The 19,808-nt window shown below is 33.1% G+C and overlaps 1 long non-coding RNA gene across 1 annotated transcript in view; it reads left to right on the top strand.

Annotated features, from left to right (window-relative positions):
• Positions 1 to 10,811, top strand: part of LOC144561047 (uncharacterized) — a 76,101-nt gene extending 65,290 nt beyond the window's left edge. Inside the window, exons 2-4 of the long non-coding RNA XR_013513562.1 lie at positions 6,987 to 7,062; positions 8,811 to 9,107; positions 10,498 to 10,811. This is a non-coding gene — a long non-coding RNA (uncharacterized LOC144561047). The remainder of the gene's footprint in view (positions 1 to 6,986; positions 7,063 to 8,810; positions 9,108 to 10,497) is intronic.
• The last annotated feature ends 8,997 nt before the right edge of the window (positions 10,812 to 19,808 follow it).

The raw sequence follows: 19,808 nt of genomic DNA, 5'->3' as shown, positions 1-19,808 counted from the left end.
AGTAGGTAGGTTTTGTGAGAGCATGTATTAATGAGTTAGGCTAATATGACATTGGTGTTATTTGAAACTAAATAACACCACATCTTAAACTCTTAGATCTGCTTTAAGATTCGTAATATCCGCTTTTACTGTTCAAACACTTTATTTTGTACGAATCTTAAAGCAGATCTAAGGATTTAAGATGTGGTGTTATTTAGTTTCAAATAACACCAATGTCATATTAGCCTAACTCTGTATTAATGGAACAGACTACGTAACTGACACAAGTACGAAACTATGATTCAACAAGCTAGGCCCTGTGAAAAAGGCCTGCCAGTGAAACTATACTACGTAGTTACTCATTTCACTGGGCCTGACAGGCCCAATTATGAAAAACGTTTCTCCTAAATTGAACTCCTATTGGTTCAGTCAAAAGGAATTAATGTCTCAGGCCCTGTGAAGAAGGCATCGTCTTGGAAAAAAAGCCCATAAGTCTCTTCAATATTAGGCGTCATGTCACACGTTTGCTGGACATCTTTGAAACTTTTACTCTATTAATTCATATCAAGTAGTAAAATATATAATTATTTTTTAGGTACCTGGTGAAGATCGCCTTTTTTTCCTTTTCACTTGATTAGAGAGAAAACTTACAAAGAAAAATGAAAAAACAAAATAATGTCATGACAAAAACACATCCGAAGCTACAAAAGCACCCGGAAAGAGCCCATGAAAGGAAAAAAAAAAAATGATTTATTGCTTTTATAATCTTGTTGATAGTATGGCAGAAATTGAGATCAATAAACAAACATCCTTAAAAGAATTTGACACAGCCTAATTCTTTTTCACAGCAACTAAATAATTCTTCGCTTCATGGCACTTGACAGAATTTTGCAAAGAATGCAACTAGGAGAGGGGAAACATAAAGACAGCTAGAAGAATATGAAGGAGAAATACCTTCTTTGCTCACTTTAAAGAAAATCAACAGCACCATAAATCAATGACCTGATGGGCACAGGATTTTATTTTTTAACACAACAGTTTTGGCTTCATGCAGCACACGGACTATGGAATCAAAACAACACTGCATAAGGTTCGTTCCCAGTTAAAATCTTAACCCGATCAGCACAGGGAAATGCATGAGAGGGAAGAAAGAAAGGGAGTCAACAACAGCACGGTTCTATGGGAAGTAAAAGGGAGAGTGAATATATAAGAGATTGGATCTCTATCTTTCATCTGTAAGTCACAGTTAATTATCCCATTAATGGTTAATTGATATATATTTATTGATTTTTCGAGGAAACTATAAACCTTCTTTTTTATTACATTCTTTATTTTAATAATACTCATTTTTTTATTTGCTATGCTGAGTTCAAGCGTCAAAGGGAGCCAGTGATGAGGTTTTCTTTTCCTTGATCGAGGTTTGTGTTTTTCGGTGGTTATTGCCAGATACTTGCTGTATATTAGAATGAAATGTATTCGAGGAGGGATGCCTCATGTACATAGGCAATTATCAACATGACAAATATCTGTTAGGGTGATCTGCCACCATTCTGACTTGCATATATCGTAAGCTTCACGAGGCCTTTAATTTTGTTCATTTCTTATTTTTTAATGAAGCAAATATTAATGGTGCACTATTATTCCCATTAAAATATATGATCATATATTAATGATCTTATGAAGGTGCAATATATTTTTGTCAATTTAGCCCACTTAATTGTTGGATTATTAATTCAATGTCATCGGACTAATATATAAAATAATTATGTATTGTATACTGTCAATTTTATGTTCAATTAATTAAAATTGATCAATTGCCGTTTATAATGTATTGAGCAATAATGTATCATATAGGGTATGAGCTTTTAATGTGTAGAACTTAAAAAGTAATATTCAATATAATTATGAATTGAATTGAATAATTATAATATTTGGACAACTTAGGGATTCCTTTCTCTATATATAAAGATTTGGGGCCAGAATATAAGGCAATCCTGAATTCATCTCTCATTATCCCATTAGATGAGAGTGTGAGAAGTTTTGAAAAAGGCAGAACAAAGGAGACGTTCTAACGCACAAGACAATCAAGGACTAAGGTATGCTTCCACACTTCAGTTTTATATTCAACAAAGATTGTACGTCCTGTGGTGACCAGCAATGGTTTTCGTCAGTTTCCACAAGTGGTATGAGAGCCACTCAGTGTTTGAAACATGTTTTTTGTATTTTTCGGTCAAGTTTTCTGTATTTTTAGGTACAATTATAGTATAGGATTGAATTTATGATTATTAGCGATGTTAGATTTGTTAATTTGGTTAAATCTGTCCTTGAAATTCGGTTCAAAACCTTGAAATCGCCTTTTTTTTTTTTGTTCTGTGTTCTCGCATGAACCGCGTGTGAACCGGGTTTAACTAGATATAAACCAATTTCCCGACCATTTAGTTCTGTAGACCCCACATACACACCTCTTGGGGCGTGTGAAAAGACTTGTGGACCGCGTGAGTTTCATACACCGCGCTATTTTGGATGGTTCACTGTGTGCCGCTAAAACGCCCCAAAATATGTAAATTTAAGAGACTCGCAAACAAATGACCTGTTGACCAAAGTCTTTGCGCACAATAAAAAAAAATACAAAGGCTCATGCGAATTACTCGGTTAAGTTAATATACCTCAAAACTCTGGCAAATCAAATTTATAGATATGGCAGCATGCGAATTTCATACTAAATGTAACTTTGAGGTTTAAGCTTTCAGTTTTACAATTAATTCTTTTTATTTCCAGTTTTAAGTATAGTTTAAATTTAAAGTAAGATGATTATGATTAATCTAAATTCACATGGAAATAAAGAATAAAAATAAGATGGATTTGGATTTTGGATTATATCATGGTAAATGTACATTTATGAGTGGATTAGAAAATGATTCAGCAAAAGGAAAGACAATTTGATTTATATACACCTTTACTGGTGATAGGATATAAAAATCCAAATACGCTGTGAATAGAGATACAACTTCATATGTATATTTTCGGTATAATATACGAATTACTATAATTACAGTTGGACTAAATTCACATGGAAATCGAGAATCAAAAAGAGGAAATATATATTTGATTCTTGATAAGTTAACGCTGAAGTTAGTTTTTTGTTTAAACTATAATTGTAGCTTTTGGATATAATTTTAAGTTCAAATAAAAGGTATTAAGGTTATATATTTTAAAATATTGGTTTCAATCGTACCTCACAAAAGTTAGCTCTCCTTTTGAAATTAATTTATTTTAAAATATAAAATATTTTATTGTGTGCATGTAATGAATGAAAATATTTGTCGGCCCAAAGGAAGACCGATATTTATTAAAGTTGCATGTGCGCCTTTTGGTAATAAGTGCAGTGATGATTGTTTGGTTTTTTATGTGTGATAAATTTATTTGGTCCAAATGAAGGTTAATTGTTCGACATGTTACTTAATTATCAGTGCTTGATTACTACACCAAGATACCATAATATATTAATATTTTAGTGCAAAGACAACTTATTAATAGAAACCGGTCTCTTGAGATAATGGGGTTTACTTTATTTGAACTTATTATTATATATTAATATATAATGAATATGTAGTGTTTGTTTATTGTTCTAATTTTAGTTAATATCAATTCTAGCATCAATTCTAAGAAAATGGAGAGAGCGATGCAATCGAATCTTTAGAGACAAATTTTGCCCTATTTTTCAGTTGGTTGGTCAAGTGGTACAAGAAATGTAATTTTTATTTTATCTTTGCTCAATACTCTTTTGATTGTATCTATATAAAAATTGGTCAAGTGGTACAAGAAATGTAATATCGGTCTTCCTTTATTGGTCTTTTACTTGTGAACCAATTTTTATTTTATTGGTCAAGTGGTAAAAGACTTGTGAACCATTTGCTCAATACTCTTTTGGTTGTATCTATATTTAATTTATCAATAAAATATAAGATTAGGGGCTTGACCCCTATCTTATTTTAAAAAAAAAAAATCTAAGAAAATGAAAGAACTTATTGTTAGTTCTTATAATTATGGATCTTGACATTGCTTTAAGGATTGATTATCCAATAATTACGGTTATGAGTACCTCTAATTTAAGAGGAAGAGAAAAAAGTAATAGAAGTCAAGTTGCATGTGTCATATAATCATAATAAAAAATCATTCCAAAAGAATTCAGGGACATTATTTTAGATAGTTTGTTTCAGAATTTTGAATTCCTGTTGACTTTTGAAAATATATTTGTTAAGAACGAATAGTTTAAGTTGATACGATCTTGACAAGTCAAATTTTCAGTAAGGTGTATAAAGTCAAAGGAATACATATAAGTAATAAGAGTATGGTAGCTACATATACAACACCTCAATAGGAACAACATAAGAAATCAGTTAAACCGAATGGTACGTAGTAGTAGTTTCTTTTGAATTGTTGAAAAGCATAAACCGTCAGCTCTTGTTTAGCTCGAATATTAAAGTATAAACCGAGGGAATTTTGTGGCACGCAATTACCGGATTCATATAACCTGAGGTAATACAAATTTTTGAATTTAGATCTGCACCGTCAGCTCTTGTACGGTATAGATATGTATTCTAATATTCTGTTATCGGAGAGGATGAATCTGCAATGACCACCTGATCACAACATAAAAATACAAATGAACGAATGAGAAGGAATATGGGCCACTGGAGTGCTCATTGGATGGTGTTATGGTCCCACTGGTGAGTGGTTATAAATAGGAAGTATATTCGTTGTAGATACTTGGTAACGGAAACGGTTTGGTGGGCCATTGTCAATATGGGCCCTACGGCCTGCTTTGGCTTGAGCCCTTTTATCGTTGATATAATAATTGGTGAATACGGATCACACGAATCTCAAAACGGACCTCCAAGGATTGAGATTAAATCCAGACCGTTCTTTTGTCTACAATTAAATACGGGACCTGAGGGGTTACATATTCATAATTGGTTGAGGTCTAGATTCCTGATGTAACTAAAGAAAAATGAGTCTAAATCCGTACGATCAAAATTCGGATCAATTTAGTTCGAGGTATAATTTGTAAAATTTATTTTATATCCGTGCAGATTTTGATCAGGCAGTCAGGAATCATACTAAAAGTTACTTTTGAGATTTGAATTGTAGTTGTCGTAGGATCTATAAACAAGTCTCGATCCTCAAGTTCAGATCCTCGGAGGTACATCAAATTTTGTGTTTCAATTCGGATTGAAGTCCGACTTTCAAACTATAAAAGTCAAATATAAATAAAGATCAATCATATAAAATTTTCATAGTGCGAATGATAATCAATTTATATTACCTTAAAACATTTTATTCAAAAATATAGAAAATCAAATATATAAACACAACTTTTGAGAATTAATGGGGATCGATTAACCCCATAGGCTTGATGTAAATCAGCCGCTAATTCAGACAGTCTGATCAGAATCCGGACCAATAATGTTTGAAGAAAAATCTATGGGTCTCTTTAATATTTGTGCCGCACATCGAACGGCCCGGATAAGTAACTCAAATTACCTTGGATGATATGCATTCTCAATAAAGCAACTAAACATACACTGCTCACAGCAAGTTGGACGGTGACAGCAACCCAAGTAAGAGAGACATTTGCGTTGTACCTTGACCTGAAATTTGTTATTACTCTTTTCGTGTAGAAAATTTTTACCAAGTCAGAGGTACTATTCTGTATCGGGACAAATCAAGGCAAGTCAATTGAGACTTGAAGGCAGAGACAGGGAGGGGGCAGACTTGGACTTGGGAGTTGATTTAGTCATGCATGTTATAATTAGCAGTATAAAATGATGTAGATGGAAGGAATTAAGGGACACTGTTACTGGTAGTGTGTACAGTTTTTGGGAAGCAAAATGAGGAATGAATCTATTCCATGAACTCAACTCAAAATTTCCAGATTTTCAAGTGTTTTACAAATTATATTTTACTAATATCATAAGATTACTTGCAATATTTGATCGTCTTTTGTACAAACTAAGTCTTTGAAAACGAAATTGAGCCACAGTGGAGGATTCAAGTAGAATATATACTTGCACATGATGAAAATCAATTTGGTATCAAATTAAAGTAAATAGGGTCTATTTTGAGATTCGTGTCAGAGTAAAACTGACAACTCAGATTTCATTCTATCTGGTCAGTTATTGCAATGAAGCCCTCAATTTTGCGGTCATTCTAAGAGTTACAAGGTAAATACAATAAATTAAAGTATTGGGAGAGAAATTGGAAAATCAAGGAATATAAAAAATTAAGGAAATTATTTATGAATTGATTTTTTTTATTTCACATTTCTGAACAAATGGTGAGCGGTACGCAATAACCTCATCACAACATACAATAAATAGATAATTTTCAATGTGCCTTTTATCAGTACTGTTTCTTATTTGCTTTTGGTGACTTTAAAATTTTATCTTATTTATCTTTTAACACTTACAACATTTTATTTTTTATCCCTCATGTAATTAGTTTCATATTAACTCTAATTAAATTATTAAAGATCTTAGTTTACCTCTAATTAAGAATTACAAAGTCAAAATACAGTTGACTCTCAACTGAAAATTATGATCATTAGTTTATTCTTAACTGAAAATTGCACATAATGCTAAAGAAAATTTAGCATCAAGTGTGTAATTGAATGTGATCACTAAATCATACGTCTCCACCTCATGCGTAACAGAATTTCCAAACATATTTTAGTAAATATTATACGGTTAACAATATTGTATCAAGTGCATAATATTAATTTTATAATTATTATTTAGAGATAAAATACAGTTTTTTTAATAATTTAATTAGAGTTAACATGAAATTAATAACACGAGTGATAAATAAATAAAAAATTACAAAAATTGAAGGATAAATTAATAACATAAATTTATGTCTCTAAAAACAAACAAGAAATCCAATAAACCAAATTACTGCGCATATACTGCTCAAATAAAGTTGGACAGTGACAGCAGCCCAAGTAAGAGTTAGACATTTGCGTTGTACCTTGATCGGAATTTTGTTATTACTCTTTTCGTGTAGAAAAAATTAACCAAGTTAGAGGTATTATTCTGTACCGAGACAAATCAAGTCAAATCAATTCAGACTTGAAGGCAAATCAACCGAAGACAAGTTATTATGTACCGAGACTTGTAGAAAAAATTAACGGAACGACGAATTATTCGGTTGACCGAACTATAACCGAATTAAACCCGAATAATTTGTGAATTTTACGAATTTTTTCTGAATTTTATGTATTATTCGCAAATTTTTCCCATATTTTTCCCAGAACATTTTTTTTTGTTGTTTTTGCTCTTTCACAGGACTGAGATTTCTGGTCCAGATAATTTCGAAGTTATAATCGAATTATTTCCGAATCACGAATTTTTAACCTCACCGGACCGAATCTGAATAATTCATTTGTCACTATGGAGGTAACACAAACTTAGTTTAGATCTGGACAGTTAGATTTTCTTTGGCACAAATATTGAAGAGTTTGTACGGTTTGAATCTATATTCAAATATTCTGTTACTACAGAGGATGTGGACTCCAAAATCACCACCTGATGAGCGATGACAACATAACAATACAAGAGTAAGGCTTGGGTGCTATGGATAACATAGGATCATTCGTGCTACGGTTTCAAAAATATATTATATAAACTTCTAATTTTTATTTAAAGAGCTTAATAAATTGTTTATATAATGAACTTGTAAAATACTTTTTTTTACTATTTTTGAATTTTTTTACTATTTTTTATGATTTATGAAAAAATGCCAAAAATGATCTAAAATAAAAGAAAATTATCAATATTTTAGACTATTTTTTTGTCATTTTTCATAAATCATAAAAAAAAGTAAAAAAAATTCAAAAATAGTAAAAATTAGTATTCTACAAGTTTATTGTATAACCAATTTATTAAGCTACTTAAACCGAAATTTGAAGTTTTTATGATATGTTTTTGAAGCCGTAGCACGTATGACCTTATGCTATCCATAGCACCCAAGTCTTACTCACAATACAAATGCACAAATCAGAAGAAGAAATATGCTTATTGTATGGTGTTACGGTCCCACCGGTGAGTGGTTTATAAATGTGAAGTGGAAAATTTTACAAATTGTCCTATCTTTTAAAATTTTCAAACAAAATATCCCTCATCTAAAATAATTAACAAAATATCCTTATGGAGTTCTCATTTACCATTCTCTCTCTCTATCTCTACCTCCTATTTACTATCATGAAATTTAACACATTCTTATCTCTAATTAGACTTTAACGAGTTCATAAAAGATTTTAAAGAGTGTAATTAGATTTTCGCTAAGCTGGCCGTGATAGTTTATAACGTCCAGAGAATGTTATAAACTATCACGTTTTTCCTAGATGTCGAAACACAATTTCTTTCTCTATTATTGATATTTATTTAATTATGTTTCTATTAATAAAAATTTCGGATATAAAATATGCACATTGTATGGTGTTACGGTCCCACTGGTGAGTGGTTATAAATGTGAAATATATTCGTTGAAGATACTTCCTAACGGTACTTGGTAGCCACCGACAAGGTTTCAAAAAAAAAGAAGATGCTTCGTAACGGACACGGTTGGTGGGCCATGGTTAATATGGGCCGTGCGGCCTGCCTTTGGCATGGGCCCTCTTTGACCGTTGAAGCAATCGTTGGTCGTAGATCCAGTAAACTAATTGTTCCATGGTGAAAGCAACTCAAGTTATAAGAGTTAGATATTTGCGTGGTACCTTGACCTGAGTTTTGTAATTATTCCATTCGTGCAGGAAAAGTTTGATTAAGTTAGAGGTATTATTCTGTACCGAGACAAATTAATTCAGACTTGGGAAAACAACGGCAGGGAGGGAGTTGACTTGGGAGTTGATTTACTCAAGTCTTGTTATAATTTTCAGTATAAAATGATGAAGCTAGAAGAAATCAAGGGACACTGTTACTGGTAGTGTGTATAGTTTCTGGGAAGCAAAATGAGGAGTGTATTAGTGATTCTCTGTTTGCTGCTCAGCGTTATGGCCATGCAACCTGCTGCTTATGCTGGAATTTCCCGCTCATCCCTGAACCAGGCCCGTACTCCCGGTACCCCTATAGGTATATGCTCTCTCGTTCTTAGTGACTTGATAATAATGTAGAAAGAATAGATAAGCCATGGGTCTCCATATTTACAATGTAGTCTTTCGTTTTCAAGAAAGGACAAAACAAGTAACGGGAAACAATAAGTTTTAAGGGGAAAAATAGTCATGATTTAGCTGTTTGGATCGTTAAAAGAAATATCAGGAAATATATCAGTAAAAATAAAAATATTTTTTACTAAAACTATTTGTATTTAGGATTTATTTATATATAAATTAAACCTAAAGAAAGAAGGTTGATCGAACCAAATATTCGATCCAAGGGGTTGGCCAAATATTTGCTTCGATCCACTATGTTTATAACTTTTCTGTGTCATTAGTTATGTGCAGGTGCAAAATTAGGTCGAACGAATTAGAGTTTCGTTCATCCCTTGTCTGAAACCAAATTTTGTGATTCGTTTCTTAGTATTTAAAAAATAAAAAAATCAATATGTTGGCTAACAATTCGATTTTTTATTTTCTAAAAATTTAAAAATCGTAAAATAGAGCTTGTGGTCTATTAGGCTCCTGAAGGTGTTGGTCTGCTCACATGGGGCCCTCATGTACGGCACAGAGTTTGTTATTAACTTTAGCCCTTTTCAATTAGAGTGGAGTTCAAATGCCTCGTATCTTTGATGTCTTACTCGCGCCACATATTCTTTTCAAATTTTAAACAATCGACTCGAATCACTCAACATGCATTTCTTTATAAAAATTTAGTTGGAGATCAAATCTTATATTTTATTTTTTTAAATACAAAATTACTTTATCTCAACCATTCAAAAATAATGATTTTGTACATATCTATAAAATAGTAAACAAAACATAAAAAAAAACTGAATTTTAAAATTTTTAAAAAATATAAAATAACATAGAAACACAGTTATTCAAGGTATCAATGGGTCAATTGATTTCGGTTCTCTCAACTAGATTGACCTATGGTCATAGTTAGTTAAGGGAAAAATCAACTTAATTTGGTAATCTCGAAAGTAAAGTATAGCTGTTGAAGAGATGGCTGATAAAGTTAAAATTCAGTGGAACTACACAGATAGAAGAATGGTGATATAATAAAAAGGAGCAGCTTGTTTAATTGATGTTTTAATCTTCATTTTTTTTTTTCTTTGTATTTTTTTTTCTTATCTTTCCATCCATATGTAAATCCATATATTGTGGGGTTACCTCTCTAAACCCTCTCTTAATTCTATAATCAATTGCAGTTAATAAAAATAGGAGCTAACTCCTATTCTTGCTAAAAAAACAAAAGTATAACCGTTGCTTTATCAACTTGTACATGAAAACATAACCAACAAGCAGATGTTTAATATGACTCCATATTCTTATGTTCTCTACTTAATTTTGCACAAATTCAGGTCGACCATATACGCCTGGAGGACACCCATCTACTAGATCTGTCTATCAACACACCCCATGCTGCGGCGAGAGATGCTGTAATGGGTGCTGCTAGCGATGCTCGTCAAAGAATGATGGAGATTTTTGGAATAACAGCAACAATTAAGGATTAATTATTTACATATTGTATCCATTTTAGTTTGCCTTGGTATTAGTAGTTTAATACAATAATTAATTATAGATGATTCGGCAGTAGTTTTACTATAAGTTATTACGAAATATTGTTTTTCAATCATGAGTAGCGTTAAAATGCACTACTAGTTTTGTGCTTCAATCCTTCCCCACATCTTTTTATCCGTTTTCAAAGTCTGAACAGTTGATCTAAATCGCTGAACATGATCTTTTACAATTTTTAGAACTTTTTTACTATTTTTTAGATAGGTACAAAATCACTGTTTTTAAAAGATTTTGGACCATCCAAAACAACAATTTTGTACCTATCAAAATAAAATAGTAACAAAATTCCAAAAATATAAAATTTGTTCTCCAAGCACATTTTAATATGAATATCACGTTGAGCTATTCAAATGGACTATTCAGACTTTCAAAACAAAAATAAAGATGTGGAGCATGATTGGATCACAAAACTGATGTTGCATTTTAACCCTACTCTCCACTATTTCCATGAATGTTTTAAAATGCTTTTAATTAAGTAAAGTAAATTTAAATTTTGTGAATTATATTGGATTGTGTGATATTAAATACGGTCCAGCACATTTAATAATATTTTTATCAATATATACTTACCTCGGATGGCAGGTAATTTCTCCTTTGGGTTGAATAATATTTTTATTTCATGACTACATGACCACTTTTATTTTAGGGCATGATCCCTTAAATTTTATTATCTGTTCATTAAGAAAGAGGTTTTCAAATATGGGCCGCTTATGGTCCCACTGGTGAGTGGTTATAAATGTGAAACTTATTAATTTGTTACATACACTCCAAAATTAACTGAAAACATTTGTCTTGGGTCATGGTCATGGGCCCTCTTATCGTTGATACAATCGTTGGCCATGCGCGCGCACATATATATATATATAGAGTCGGGCTACATTGAGTTGCGAAGTAAAACGACTATTTTACTTCACATTCATATTTTGTGATTTGAAAATTCAAATGACCGATCCAAACCGCTCAACATGATCTCCATATTGAAATGTGCTTGGAGACCAAATTTTATATTTTTTTGGAATTGTTTTACTATTTATTAAGCAATTTTGAAAATCGTTGATCCGATGGTCCAGAAATTTTTACTGTTTTTACTGTTTACATCAAAACAGCAGTTTTCAAAATTACTTAATAAATAGTAAAAAAATTTCAAAAAATATAAAATTTTATCTCCAAGCATATTTCAATATGGAGATCACATCTAACAGTTCGGATAGGTAATTTGGACTTTCAAAATGAAAATACGGCGTGAAGTAGAAACGCTTTTTATTTCGCAACTCACCATAGCCCAACTCTATATATACTGCTCAAGGAAAGTTCTACACTGCAAAGACAGTTAAGACTCGAAATTAGAGCTATTATTTTGTACCGAGACAAATCAATTCAGAGTTGAAAACTGAGGCAGGGAGGGACTTGACTTGGGAGTTGATTTTTTTTTTTTTTAAATCAAACTGAAAGAAAAAACCTAAATTAAGTCCTAAAAATAAAGATTACTCTCAATTACTTAATTAAAAACCAGCAGATTCCTGTCTTTTGGGATTATGATTTTGTAAAAGGGACGGGGATAGTGGTAGATGATGAAGAAGCACGAAGAGGGAGATTCTGGCGGAGGGAAATGCGATCGAAAAGAGAAGCATCGGAGGCGGGCATGGTGGCAGAATGGAGGCGAAAAGAGAGGCTGGCTCAGAAATCCTCTCTATTGGCAAAGAGAGAGAGAGAGAGCGGAGATTTCGAGGTGAGGAGGCGAGAGACAGGAGAGAATTTGATGGTGCCATTGGAGAGAAAGTGAGTGTTAATTAGTTATGAATTGAATTGCTTTTTTTATTTCGGATATCCGAACAAATGGCGAGTGGCGCGCAATCACCGAATTCATACCACCTATGGTAACAGAAATTTTGATTGTAGATCATGACCATCCGATCTTCTTTGGCACAATTATTAAAGGGAATGTACGGGTTGGATCTATAATTTAATATTGTGTTATGTGGACTTCGCAATCAACGCGACAACGCCTCATCACAACATAAATTAAAATGGACCAATCAGAAGAAGAAATATGGGCCACTGGAGTGCCCATTGGATTGTGTTATGGTCCCACTGGTCAGTTGTTATAAGTGCAAAATATGTTCGTTGTAGATACTCGGTAACGGAAATGGTTTGGTGGGTCATGGTCAATATGGGCCGTGCGGCCTGCCTTTGGCATGGGCCCTCTTTGACCATTGAAGCGATCGATGGTTGTAGATCCAGTAAAACCACTGTTTATACGGTGAAAACAACCCAAGTAAGAATTTGATATTTGCAATTGTACATTGACCGGAAATTTGTTATTACTCTTTTCATGTAGAAAAACTTAACCAAGTTAGTTATCGTGACAAAGCTGAATTGTACATGGTCTAAGTGAATCTTGGTATGTGGATGCTGCAATTCTATAGTGAAAAGACAGCTACACTCGAAATTCAAACATGCATAACGATTGATTTCAGTAATATACAACTAAGCAGCACATGTAAGCATCTACTATTCTGTACCAAGACAAATTAATTAAGACTTGGGACAACAGAGGCAGGGAGTTGACTTGGGACTCTACTGCTACTGGTAACAGTAGTGTGTACAGCTTTTTGGGAGAAAAATGAGGGTTGAATTCATGATCCTCTGTTTGCTTCTCAGCACAATGGCCATGCAATGCAAGCTGGTCCTCTTGGCTCCACCCGGCAATTGGGTACTTTAGCATCTCGACGCAAGCTTGATCTCCTAGTTCACAGTACACTGTCTGAATTGGTTAATTAATTCACAGTAGTCTGTAACTCGCTAATTGTATGAGTAAATATTTTTGCCTACTCTTGGTAAAAAATCTGGCTAAGCCTCTAAATTGACCGTTGCTTTATCAATTTGTACATGAATATCTTCGAGGTTTTTTACGCTGCTTAATATAACCCCATATTCATATGTTCTCAATTTTTGTACCAATTCAGCTCAAAACCCTGTTCCTAGTCGACGTAATCCATACGGCAAGTCCTGCTCAGAACGTAGTTGCGCTCAGCAGTGTTGTCCTGTGTTTGCTGCTCAACCTTAAATCCAGACCTTGTCCATAATGGTAAATTATATCTCTCCTTAATAATCATATACAATTAAAATTAAGTTTCATCTCCCAGTCCACAATTACAGTCCATATTATTGTATTTTGAGAAACAATTAGATAAGCCATGTGTCACCATTATAATGTAGCCTTTCATTTTAAGCAAAAGAAAAGGAAAGGAAAAAAAAAGTAACAACAAACAATAAGTTTAAGGGATAAAATAAATGGTGTTTTACAAATTCAGTGCAAACTCGTCAAGGAACTAAAACTTCTAAACCCTATCAACCGACCCGAGTTTGCTGCGGTGAAAGATGTTGTACAAGGGGGTGCTGCTAGCTAGCGATGCTTGTGAAATAATGATGGATATTAAACCTGTTAGGAATACTGAAAACTTTAATATTAATCCAGAATCCGTAAATTCAAAATAAAATAGCGAACGTATTTAAAACTTACAATTCTGAATTGATGACATTTTGCGGAAGCGTTAATACTGAGATCTTCAATGATTTTCCTGATAACTGATGATGGACACAGCGTCTTCTCTTTAGTGGCGTTTTTCAGAAATTCTCTCAAAATTCAGTAGAGAGAGACAGAGAGACCTTTTTCTAAGTTGTTTTTCTGTGACTTATCAGGCAATCAATTGGGACCAGTATATATTAATAGCAACAGATTTTTCCATCAAAAATGCTGAAGCCCTTTCGTTCATTTCTTTGAATGAACCCGGTGCATATTAATAACATAGGCCATAACATAATAAAATAAAACTAACATTCTCCCACTTGGCCGTAATGTTATAACATAATAAAGCACATATATAAAAAAAATTGGCCAATAAATTTTTTTTTTTATTAATCGTAAACCTGTTCAGTTAGAAATACCAAACCAAACTAAAGTAATCAAAATAACAAATGTCGTTATTTGATCCCCATTAATTATAGCATTGGTACTCTTTCCAACAATGGTTAATAATCTTCATTCGGTCCTCATAAGTAATTTGCTTAGAATAAACAAAATTATGCGCATCATAATTAGCAAATTTATTAATTCAAAGTCAATACATAATTAAAGATTTAGTACATAACATAATATATATATAGTTTACAACATCAAAATCATAATACATTAACTAAACCCATGCCGGCAACATGCTCTTTGTAAAGAGTGGGTGGAAGCGCTTTTGTTAGAGAATTAGCTAACATAGCTCTTGTATTGATATGTTGTATCATAATGGTACCATCTTTGACTTTGTCTCTAACAACAAGATATTTGATGTCGATCCACTTGGATGCACCACTTGATTTGTTATTCTTAGAGAAGAAAACAGCAGCTTCGTTATCACAAAATAAGGTGAGTGGCCTCGCAATACTGTCAATTACTTGAAGTCCTGGTATAAAATTCTTTAACCAAACTGCTTGACCAGTAGCATGATAACACGCCACAAATTCTGCTTGCATAGTGGAAGATGCCCTTAAAGACTGCTTAGCACTCTTCCATGAAATTGGTCCCCCTGCAAGCATAAATATGTAACCTGATGTGGATTTCTTACTGTCGAGACATCCAGAAAAATCTGAATCAGAATAACCAATAACTTCAAGGTTATTTGACCTCTTGTAAGTAAGCATATAATCTTTTGTCCCTTGCAAATAGCGTAAAACTTTCTTGGCACTTTCCAATGGTCCATTCCTGGATCAGTTTGATATCGGCCAAGCATACCAACTGCAAATGCAATATCAGGACGTGTACAAACTTGAGCATACATAAGACTCCCTACTACCGAAGCATAAGGAATTTGCTTCATTTGAGCACGTTCTATTTCATTTTTAGGACATTGAAACTTGCTGAATTTGTCACCCTTGACAATAGGAGCAACACTAGGGGAGCAATTGTGCATGTTATATCTTTTAAGCACTTTCTCAATATATGCTCTTTGGGATAAACCTAAGATCCCACGAGACCGATCTCGGTAAATTTCAATTCCTATAACATAAGAGGCTTCACCAAGATCCTTCATTTCAAACTTAGTTGATAGAAAACGTTTTGTCTCGTATAACATGTCTAAATCACTACTTGCCAATAAAATATCATCCACGTACAAAACGAGAAAGATAAATTTACTCCCACTAACCTTGAGGTATATGCATTGATCTATTATATTTTCTGTAAATCCAAATTCGGTTATAATCTCATCAAACTTGAGATACCACTGTCGTGAAGCTTGTTTTAATCCATATATTGAACGTTTTAACCTACATGCCATATGTTCCTTGCCTTCTTCAACAAACCCTTCAGGTTGTTTCATAAAAATTTCTTCATGCAAGTTACCATTGAGAAATGCAGTTTTCACGTCCATTTGATGTAGTTCTAAATCATAATGAGCTACAAGGGCTAAAACAATTCTTAATGAATCTTTCTTTGAGACAGGAGAAAATGTATTGTCAAAATGTACACCTTCTTGTTGTGTAAACCCTTTAGCGACTAGTCTGGCCTTAAATCTTTCAATGTTACCTTTGGAGTCAGTTTTAGTCTTATAGACCCATTTACATCCTACAGGTTTAACCCCGACAGGTAACTCAATAAGATCCCAAACTTCATTAATTTCCATAGATTTCATCTCATCATTCATGGCTTCTAACCATTGAGATGATTTATCACTCATAATAGCTTGCTTGAATGAGATAGGATCATCTCCATTACCTATATCACAACCCTCCTCAGTAAGGTATACGATATAATCATCAGGTATGGCAGATCTTCTCTCTCTTTGTGATCTACGTAAGGGTTCTTGTGGCAGCATAGGAGCTTCATCAACAATAGGTACATCATGAACATGAGTTTCTTCATTAGCCTCTTGAACAACAATAGGTATAGAATTTGTAATTTCTCGAATTATCGGAATTGGAACATAAATCCGATTTTCTTCGAGGTTTACTGTTCTATTTGCATTACTCCCGCTGATGTTGCCATTTTCAAAAAATACAGCATGTCTCGTCTCAACTATTCTAGTGGTATGTGACGGGCAATAAAATCTGAAACCTTTGGATCTCTCTGGATAACCAATAAAATAACAACTAATGGTTCTGGAATCAAGTTTCTTAAGTTGCGGATTATATACTTTTGCTTCAGCAGGACAGCCCCATACACGTAAGTATCCTAGTTGTGAATTTCTGCCAGTCCACAGTTCATAAGGTGTTTTTGGAACAGATTTACTAGGAACCCGATTTAGAATATGTGTGACTGTTTTTAAAGCTTCTGTCCACAAAAAATCTGGCAATGTGGTATTGCATATCATACTTCGTACCATATCCATTAGTGTACGATTACGTCTTTTAGCAACTCCATTTTGTCGAGGATCTCCCGGCATAGAGTACTGATGTACAATACCATTTTCTTGAAGAAATAAAGCGAACGGGCCTGGACTTTGACCAAGGTCGGTGTGTCTTCCATAATATTCACCGCCTCTATCTGATCGCACTATTTTAATTTTAAGGTTATGTTGATTTTCAACTTCAGCCTTAAAAATCTTGAATTTATCTAGTGCTTCAGATTTTTCATTAATCAAGTACACATAACCATAGCGAGAATAATCATCAATGAAAGTAATAAACGATTTATGCCCGTTAATACCCGGAGTAGGAAAAGGACCACAAATATCAGTATGAATAATTTCTAATAGTCCCCCACTTCGAGTGGCTCCTTTCTTATTTCCCTTGACAAATTTTCCTTTTACACATTCTACGCAGTTGTCAAAATCAGAAAAATCTAATGCAGGGAGAATTTCATTTCTAATGAGACGTTGCATTCTATCTCTTGAAATATGACCCAATCTGCGATGCCATAATTTGGAAGAATTTCCAACATCACGATTTCTCTTGACTCCACGTTTATGATTAACACTAGTAATATTCATAGATAACAGAGATTCACAAAAGGAAGAATCCAAACATAATTTATATAGATTATCACATAATAATCCAGAACCAACAAACTTAGAGTTATGATATAGTTTCAACTCATTATTTCCAAACTGAAACATAAAACCACACGCATCAAGTCTAGAAACAGAAATTAAATTCCTAATCACACTAGGAATATAAACTACATCATGCAAATCAAGAATAAAGCCACTCTTCAAAACTAAACGAAGAGTTCCAACAACCTCGACTTCAGCCTCTAATCCATTAGCCACTTTAAGTTTTCTTTCTCCCCTTTGAAGCATCCTCACGGAATGGAATCCCTGCAATGAGTTCGTAATGTGCATAGAGGCACCAGTGTCAACCCACCACGTATTTAAGGGAACATCAACTAAAAAGGTTTCACAAATCATGAAATTTAAATCATTACCCTTTTTAACGAGCCAATCTTTAAACTTCACACAGTCCTTCCTCATGTGTCCACGCTTCTTACAGTGATGACACTTAGGAGCATGCACGGGTTTTGTACCAGATGTACTTGCCTTGTTAATGCCAGTAGCCATATTCATTTTACTTTTACCTTTACCATTTTCCTTATTTTTCGGTTTTGGACTTTGAACAGCAATGTGTGCATAGTCAGGTTTTTCAGCTTTAATCCTTTCTTCTTCTTCAACACACATGGCAATTAATTCGCTCATTTTCCACTTTTCTTTCTGCGTATTATAATTGATCTTGAAAGGACCAAATTGTGCAGGAAGAGAAGTCATAATGAAATGAACCAAAAAGCCTTCAGAAATTGCCATATCCATACCGTTCAATTTTGCGGCCATATCATTCATCTTCATGATATGTTCACGTACACCGCTTGTCCCGTTATACTTGGTGGTGAGCATTTTCATTATGAGAGTACTTGCATTAGCCTTAGAAGTACTTTTAAACTGCTCTTCAACAGAAGTCATATACTGTCTAGCAGTGAAGACATTATTTGCATCATCCTTCTCAGGAATACCTCCTCTTATAGCAGTTGTAATAGTACTTTTTATAATCATGAGAGACATGCGGTTTGACCGCTCCCATTTTTCAGAATTTTTCTTTTCATCATCAGTACTTGTTGCTACAATAGTAGGTTTATCCATTCGTAATGCCTGGTCAATATCCAGAACACCAAGACAAATCTCAATTTGCTCTTTCCAAGTGGAAAAATTAGTTCCGTTCAATGGTACTATTCCAGAGATTTGAGCATGAACATTATGCAATGCTGCATTAGATTCAGAAAAATGCTTACTTACTGTTATCAAATTATAAATCCACAAAAAAAAAATAATATTAAATCAACTGTATATAAAAGGGACTAACCAGTAATTATACTGAAATATATATAATAAAACGCTAAATTATATTTCAGTTCTATCATAACAGTTGTTGCATAAATTCGATTTATATCACCGTTGGGCAGAAATAAATTGAATTGTTAAAATAAAGAAATTCATTTAATAAATCATAATGGCAATTAAAGTTGGTAAAATTAACCTTTATAATTTATTACATGAAGAAAACGTAATTTTATTAAAAAAAAAAAAAATTAATTTGTATCACCGTTGGGCAGAAACAAATAAATTCATTTAATAAATCATAATGGCAATTAAAATTGGTAAAATTACCGTTTATAATTTATTACATGAAGAAAACGTAATTTTATTAAAAAAAAAATTAATTTGTATCACCGTTGGGCAGAAACAAATAAATTCATTTAATAAATCATAATGGCAATTAAAGTTGGTAAAATTACCGTCATAATGGCAATTAATTTGTATCAACTTTTGGCCGAATTTCAGCAACTTCGGCCCATTTTGCCAAAACTCATGGCTGTCATCGAGGTTGGACCGAATTTTTGTTCATTATAAGGTGTATTAGATCCAATATAGCAAAAAGTAGAGATGTGCATGTGAGGCCTCTTGGGAGGTTAAAGGTCTCCAACTTTTGCATCTCCCATGAATTTTAATAATAGAGAATAATTATGAATTGATTCAAGAATAATAATTCTCAAAATTTATACGAACCAAAGAATAAAAAAAAAATAATAATTCTCCGATTAAAATTAGTAATTAATCCC

The sequence above is a fragment of the Carex rostrata genome, chromosome 10, assembly GCF_964058835.1.
Source record: "Carex rostrata chromosome 10, lpCarRost1.2, whole genome shotgun sequence".
Lineage (NCBI taxonomy): Eukaryota > Viridiplantae > Streptophyta > Magnoliopsida > Poales > Cyperaceae > Carex > Carex rostrata.
This window is presented reverse-complemented; position numbering and strand designations above follow the sequence as displayed.